The sequence below is a fragment of the Amblyraja radiata genome, chromosome 11 (genome assembly GCF_010909765.2).
Source record: "Amblyraja radiata isolate CabotCenter1 chromosome 11, sAmbRad1.1.pri, whole genome shotgun sequence".
NCBI classification, from domain to species: domain Eukaryota; kingdom Metazoa; phylum Chordata; class Chondrichthyes; order Rajiformes; family Rajidae; genus Amblyraja; species Amblyraja radiata.
This window is the reverse complement of record NC_045966.1, coordinates 15,200,905-15,207,228: the sequence shown is the minus strand read 5'-3', so window position 1 is coordinate 15,207,228 and position 6,324 is coordinate 15,200,905.

Sequence of the window (6,324 nt, the reverse complement as noted above, 5' to 3'; positions counted from 1 at the left end):
ATCGCCTATCCGACCCGCTGACTATAGAGTCCCCTATTACAATTGCCCTCCTCTTCTTTTCCTTACCCTTCTGAGCAACAGGACCGGTCTTTGTGCCAGAGGCCCGGCCGCTGTCGCTGCCCCCAGGTAGGCTGTCTCCCCCACCCTTACTCAAACATGAGTACTTATTTTCAAGGTGTACAGCCAGTCCCTGCCTCTGCCCATTGCCCTTCCTAACTGTGACCCAGTTTTCTGTCTCCTGTGGTCTTGGAGTGACCACCTCCCTGTAACTCCTTTCTATGACCTCCTCGCTCTCCCTGAGCAGACAGAGGTCATCGAGTTGCTGCTCCAGGTTCCTACCACGGACCCTTAGGAGCCCCATCTCGACGCACCTGGCGCAGATGTGGACGTCTGGAGAGCACTCAGACTCCATGACCTCCCACATCTAATAATAATAATACATTTTATTTATGACCCTTTCTGTCTCCCGTGCTTGGAGTGACCACCTCCTGTAACTCCTTTCTATGACCTCCTCGCTCTCCCTGAAAGACAGAGGTCATCGGTTGCTGCTCCGGTTCCTACCACGGACCCTTAGGAGCCCCATCTCGACGCACCTGGCGCAGATGTGGACGTCTGGAGAGCACTCAGACTCCATGACCTCCCACATCTGACATCCAGAACAGTAAACTGCCCTGGGCCCTCATTCTCCCCCTTATTCGAATACAATAAAGCCTTACCCGGGATACAAGCCAATCAGCTGCTTCCTCTGGTCCTCTTCCACCAATCAGAGGCTTCCACCAGAATCCTTCTCTGGAAGTGAGATGGAACGTTGCAGATTTGGGTAACTCACAGCTCCAGGTAACTCTTCCTCGCACCAACGGCTCCCCGGGCCTCTGTAGAAGCAAGCCCCGCGCTGTTTTTATACTCACAGCTCCAGGCAACTCCTCCTCGCACCAACGGCTCCCCGGGCCTCTGTAGAAGCAAGCCCCGCGCTGTTTTTATACTCACAGCTCCAGGTAACTCCTCCTCGCACCAACGGCTCCTCGGGCCTCTGTAGAAGCAAGCCCCGCGCTGTTTTTATACTCACAGCTCCAGGCAACTCCTCCTCGCACCAACGGCTCCCCGGGCCTCTGTAGAAGCAAGCCCCGCGCTGTTTTTATACTCACAGCTCCAGGTAACTCCTCCTCGCACCAACGGCTCCTCGGGCCTCTGTAGAAGCAAGCCCCGCGCTGTTTTTATACTCACAGCTCCAGGCAACTCCTCCTCGCACCAACGGCTCCCCGGGCCTCTGTAGAAGCAGCCCCGCACTGTTTTTATACTCACAGCTCCAGGCAACTCCTCCTCGCACCAACGGCTCCTCGGGCCTCTGTAGAAGCAAGCCCCGCGCTGTTTTTATACTCACAGATCCAGGCAACTCCTCCTCGCACCAACGGCTCCCCGGGCCTCTGTAGAAGCAGCCCCGCACTGTTTTTATACTCACAGCTCCAGGCAACTCCACCTCGCACCAACGGCTCCCCGGGCCTCTCCCCCACCTCTGCACCTATTGTCTATTGTCTAACATATTAGTCTAGTTTGGGTCTGACAAACTGTCTATGTCCCATTGTGAATGAACTTGTCATATCATTACTTTCTATTTACCACTTCATTGCTAATCATTGAGATGCTAATCAGGTACAGAGTAGACAATAGACAATAGAAGGTACACAAAATTGCTGGAGAAACTCAGCGGGTGCAGCAGCATCTATGGAGCGAAGGAAATTTGCAGACAATAGATAATAGGTGAAGGAGTAGCATAGAGTTAATGAGGCCTTGGTTTGTACCTGGGAAATTTTCAAATACCTTTATCTCATCACAGGTCATTTACACTGACTCCATTGATGACTTCATCAAAACCATTCTTGATTCAGGTGCCATGATAAATTGATTTTGGACAATTTGCACCTCTTTCTGAATTCATTATCTGACTCCAAGCTTAGTCTACCCTGAGATTCACAGACCATTAACCACCCCTAAGGTGCTTGCCCCCAGATGTCAGTTACATTTGTGTACCCTCTCTGTGGGGGACAATGGATCAGCGTTCTCGTCGCGCCCCCCGTCAGTACCCAGGCTCGCCTGGGGAAGCCAATGATCCTTCCAGCAGACTAAATTCTACAAGACGACGCCTGAGAGCCAAGTCTAAGAATCCTAGTCATTATCCCAAAGCCGAAAGTAGTAACAACGACCAGCATCAAGAGCACCTAGCAGTTGGACCTGCTCTCCGAATACTACAACTGAATGTTGAAGGCCTCTCTGCAGCCAAGCGACGCCTCATTGAAGTCCTTGCCCACCAACACTCCATTGACGTAATCTGTCTCCAAGAGACTCACGTTGGCACAGAGGAAGCGGGCCGTTACACCATCAATGGCTTTGATCTTCTTTGCTAAGCTCCCCATGCCAAACATGGACGTGTCACCTATGTGCGCTCCGAGATAGCTGAAGCAAGTCACCTGACCATAGCAAGTTTCTCGGATACCATAACTATTGGTGGTTTCCACATTGTCAATGTGTACAAGCCACCAAGTGCCAACTGGGATCTGCAAGTCCTACTCACCCTACCCCACCCTGCCATCTATGTGGGAGACTTTAACAGCCACCACCCTGACTGGGGTTACCCAGCAGCGGATCATGACGGGGAGGCACTTTCAGACTGGGCATCCAGAAATGACCTTGCTCTCATACACGACCCAAAACAAAGAGGAACATTCCACTCTGCCTGGTGGAACAAGGACTACTCTCCTGACCTGTGTTGGGTCAGCTCTTTGAATGGAACCCATTACCCTGCACAGACCCTCATCCTGGAAGATTTCCCACACAGTCAACACCGCCCCTCACTCATACACATCGGCCTACACTTCCCAGTCATAAACAGTTCAAGAAAGATGCGCTGGAATTTCCGCAAAGCCAACTGGAAGAAATACAGTGAAACTCTAGACCAGAGTGTTGTTACCATCCCACTCCACACCATCACTGTAGATGAAGCATACAACCGTTTCTGCAGCGCCATCTATAAATCCGCCCACAAAACAATTCCAAGAGGCTACCGTCCTCTCTACGTCCCATGCCTGGATGGAGAAAGCGCTGCCCTCCTACAAACCTACAAAACATCAGGGGACCCTGAGATAGCAGAACATTTCATTGAATCACTATCTTCAGCTCGGCAAAGGAAATGGGAGGAGACAGTAACAGAGCTAAACTTCACCCACTCTAGCAGAAAATGCTGGAGCCTCATCCGCCGCCTAGGAGCTGCACAGAAACCCCCTACCCAAAGCCGACCTTCTGTCACACCCAACCAGGTTGCATCCCACCTACTGAATATTGCAAAAGCATCCCAAGACAAGTCCACCAGAAGAGCTGTCACAACAGAGCTAAGGACACTTCGACGAACACCTGGAAAGGAAAGAAACCCTGAGCCCTTAGAGGTGGCTGAACTGGAGAAGGTCCTGCAGGGCCTGAAATGTGGAAAGGCAGCAGGTTATGATAACATCTCTCCAGAGTTCATGAAACACCTGGGCCCCCGAGCTCTAACCTGGCTGACCCAACTCTACACTAGGGCCATACAGACTAACTCCATCCCAAAGATATGGCGGACAGCAAAAGTCATTGCTATACCAAAACCTGGCAAAGACGAAAAACTACCAGCAAGCTACCGCCCAATCTCTCTACTCTGCGTCCCACTCAAAATCTTAGAACGCCTTATACTACAACATATATCTCCAGGAGTAGAAGAGATTCTCAGTGTGGATCAGGCAGGTTTCCGCAAGGACCGCAGCACAGGAGAACAAGTTCTGGCCCTAACCACCTGCATTGAAAACGGCTTCGAGAACAAACTGAAGACCGGGGCAGTGTTCCTTGATCTCACCGCAGCCTATGACACTGTGTGGCACAAAGGCCTCCTCCTAAAACTCACCAAAGCACTCCCTGCCTGGGCATCAGAAACCATCAAATCTCTGCTCTCCAACCGCAGGTTCAGAGTTCACCTTGGACAGAACAAGAGTGCATGGAGAACGCAGAAGAATGGGCTCCCGCAAGGGTCAGTTTTAGCCCCAACCTTGTTCAACCTTTACACAAATGACCTACCCACCACCAAATCCTGCAAATTCATCTATGCAGATGACATCTGTTTGGCCTTCCAAGCACCAGATTTTGGTACATTGGAACAGGTGCTCAATGAAGACCTCGCTAAACTAGACGAGTACTGCAAAACCTGGCGCCTAAAACCAAGCCCAGAAAAAACGGTCTCCAGTGTGTTCCACCTCCATAATGCAGAAGCCACAAGAGAACCAAACATCTATCTGAGCAGGACCAAACTGAAGTATGCCCCCACTTCAACCTACCTCGGAGTGACCCTTGACAGGACCCTATCTTTCAAGGAACATCTCAAAAGAACAGCAGCTAAGGTGAAGTCCAGAAACAATCTCCTCAGTAAGCTTCGCTCCATAGATGCTGCTGCACCCGCTGAGTTTCCCCAGCAATTTTGTGTACCTTCCTCAGTAAGCTTGCTGGCTCAAAGTGGGGGGCAGCAGCCTCCACACTGCGCATTTCAGCACTAGCCCTTGCATTTTCTTCAGCCGAATATTGTGCCCCTGTTTGGTCCAGGTCATCCCACACACACCATGTGGACACCCAATTGAACTCAACAATGAGGATCATCACAGGAACAATCCGCTCAACACCACTCCCCTGGCTCCCTGTCCTATCCAACATAGCCCCTCCACACATCTGGCGAGTAGTCCTCACTCAAAGGATGCTCCAAAAGACCAAAAACTCCCCTCACCTGCCAATTCACATGGACATCTTCAACCCACCCACTGCTCGACTTCCATCTAGACGACCAATTTGGAAGAACCCACCACCAGCTGATTTCACCATCCAATCAGCTTGGAAAAAGGAATGGGAGTCCAAGGACGTCCCAAATAAACATCTGGTGTCAGACCCTACCCTACCGGTCCCTGGCACCAATCTCCCAAGGAAGCAGTGGACGAAGCTGAATAGATTCAGGACTGGACATGGCCCCTGCTTGGCCAGCCTTCACAAATGGGGCAGCAGCCCAACCCCACGGTGTGCTTGTGGAGAGCAGCAAACAATGCAACACATCATTGAAGCATGCCCTCAACAAAGACTCAAAGGAGGACTTGTCACCCTTCATACAGCAGATCAAGAGGCAACTGCTTGGCTAAAGGACTTTGCACTCGCTAAATAAAATAAACCCTCTCTGTTCTATTCTGTGCTGGTTATTTTCAATCCTCTGATGCTAAACTGTGGGCAGGTGGATGGAGAGTGAAGGGGAAGGCGAGTGGAGCAAAGAAGTGGAGTAAAAGTGGTTTCACTTTTCAAATAGATGGATCATAAACAATCAACAACAATCAACAATCAGTTTTATTTGTCAGGTACACAAAAATGCTGGAGAAACTCAGCGGGTGCAGCAGCATCTATGGAGCGAAGGAAATAGGCAAGTTTCATTCGTCACTTGCACATAAAGTGCAAGTGAAATGAATTTGCCAGCAGCGGTACAATGAAAAAGAACACACAAAAACACAATAAAAATTTAACACAAACATCCACCACAGCATTCATCACTGTGGTGGAAGGCACAAAATTTGGCCAGTCCTCCATTTCCCCCCGTGGTCGGGGCCTCAACCCTCCGCAGCCACCGCTGCGGGCATCCAGATGATTGAAAGTCCAGGTAAATCCAGAATCGGCTCTTCCCCACTGGAGACCGCGGTTTCAAGTTGGTGTAGGCCGCAGGCCGGCGGTCGAAGATTTAAAGTTCCCGCCGCGCCGCAGCCAGAAGCACCGCAGACCGCAGGGCCGGCGGTCGAAGCTCCCCTCCAGGGGTCCCTGGCGAGGGACCCCGCTCCCGATGGTAAGTCACCGCCGCGCCCGAGGTAGAAGTAGGCCGCGGGCCGGCGGTGGTGGCTTCTTCTCCTCCCGGGTCCCCAACGAGGGATCCTGGGCTGCAGACGTCGAGCCAGCTGGAGCTCCGCAGACCGTGGCTTCAGGCTGCCGCAGGCCAGCGAACGGAGCGCTCCCCTCCGGCGAGGGCCAACCCGCTTCACGCCGAGAGTCCGCGCTGCGCCCGCCGCTGAAGCCCCGGGTGCGTCTCCGGGAAAGGCCGCACCGATCCTCGATGTTAAGCCACGGGGGAGGCGACATGGAAAAAGTCGCCTCCCCTGTGGAGGAGGCGACCAAAGCGGTTTACCCCTAACCCCCCCCACACAAGACACACAAAGAAACATTAAAAACATATTTAAACACACTAAAAAAAATTAAAAAGTAGAAAAAACTGACACGCTGGCAGGGCTGCCG